The following is a 1,593-nucleotide window of genomic DNA, read 5'->3' on the forward strand; positions in this document are numbered from 1 at the left end:
AGACTCTGGGCCACCAGGCACCCAGACCCCCTCAGGGAGGGGTGCCCCTTGTCACCCACCCTTCTACGAGCATCATTACATGACTCCCTCCCCCACTAGCCCTCCCTGCCCCACCAGATCATCTCCATCAAGCACAGCCCCTTCCCCCCATCCCAGCGACACCGCGTCCCCCTGTGCCCCTCACTGACCTCTGGGGCCCCCAGGGCTTTGTCCCTGCTGGCAGGGGACATGAAGGAGGTCAGGCTGGGAGTGGCGGCGGGCAGCGTCTGCTCCTCCAGGGTCCAGCTCACACCACCTGTGCCAGGCTGCAGGACGTGCTGTGTCCCCATCAGCCTGGCTGTCCCAGCACTGGCTGCCTCTGCTGCTGCTGGGAGAAATCCAGCTGGTTATTGCCTGCAACTGGCTGCCAGAGGAGAGGGCACTGTGGGCACGGATGAAGGAGAGAGGCAAACAGCAGCTGAGACATCACCTTTTGGGCACATGCAGCCTGGTCATTGTCCAGAGCCACCCACCGGCGGTGCCAGCCTGCCTGTGAGCCCTGCAAGGTGGCTTCTCCTGCCCTGTCCCCCAGAGGTGCATGATGCCCATGACAGCAAGACCAGGGGGATCAAGGTGGCACCTTGAAGCAGACAGGGACAGTGGCCACCAGTGCAGGGAGGGTGCCCAGAGGAGCTGACCAAGCACCCAGCGCCCTGGCTGGGTCCCACCTCCTGTCCCCCTGCCTAGGTCACCTCCCACGGGGGCAGCCCTGTGGCCATGATCTGGGTGAGGTGACCAGCTCCTGGGGCACCACACTCCTGCCGGCCACAGCCCTCTTGCTGGTGAGTGACCGCACTGCACAGCACTCCTGTCCCCCCACGGCGATGTCCTCTCCCCAGCCGCACAGTGGCTGAAGGGACAGGCTGTCCTGGCCATGTGTCCCCAGCCCTGTGAGAGCCAGGAGCTGCCCAGACCACAGCACCAGGCATGTCCCCAGCCCCTGGGCTCTCCCTCCCCGAGAAGGTGCAAAATTAACAAGCTCTGGTCTGTCTTTGGCCCTTTCCCATTGACTCCTGGCTCCCCCTCACCCTGCTGCCAGTGACCAGGACAAAGGGTGCTCTGCACAGGGTCAGGGGACTGTCACCCACTTCTCCGTGCTCCTCAGAGCTGCTGCTTCTCCGAGGTGAGCTCAGTCCCCGCCACATCCATATGGCATAACCAGAAAGGGACAAGCTCTTCCAGCCTGCCCGGAGCACGTGGCTGAGCCCATGTTCTCCACCATCCCCACGCAGTGAATTTCCCTGACCTCCGGAGGTCCCTGGGGTTTGTCACCACACCAGAGGCAAGGACAAAAAAAAAAATAAAAGGTAGTAGCCAAGATGCCACAGGCTTCAGGCAGCAGATGTGTCTTGCAGGAACTGGTGGGAGAGCGCCTTGCAGGTTACCCTGCCCAAGCTGGGGGGGGGAGTACAGCGGGAAGGGAAAAGCCCCCCCAGCCCAGCATCGGCCCCCCGTGCCCGCTGCCCATGAAGAAGTCCCGAGAAGGGGCAACAACCCCTTCCAAGCATCCCCCCAGCTGCTCCCCTCCAAAACCAGGGACTCCTTTCTGTCTGT

This window comes from Pterocles gutturalis, unplaced genomic scaffold, assembly GCF_000699245.1.
Source record: "Pterocles gutturalis isolate BGI_N339 unplaced genomic scaffold, ASM69924v1 scaffold27995, whole genome shotgun sequence".
Taxonomy (NCBI): Eukaryota; Metazoa; Chordata; class Aves; order Pterocliformes; family Pteroclidae; genus Pterocles; species Pterocles gutturalis.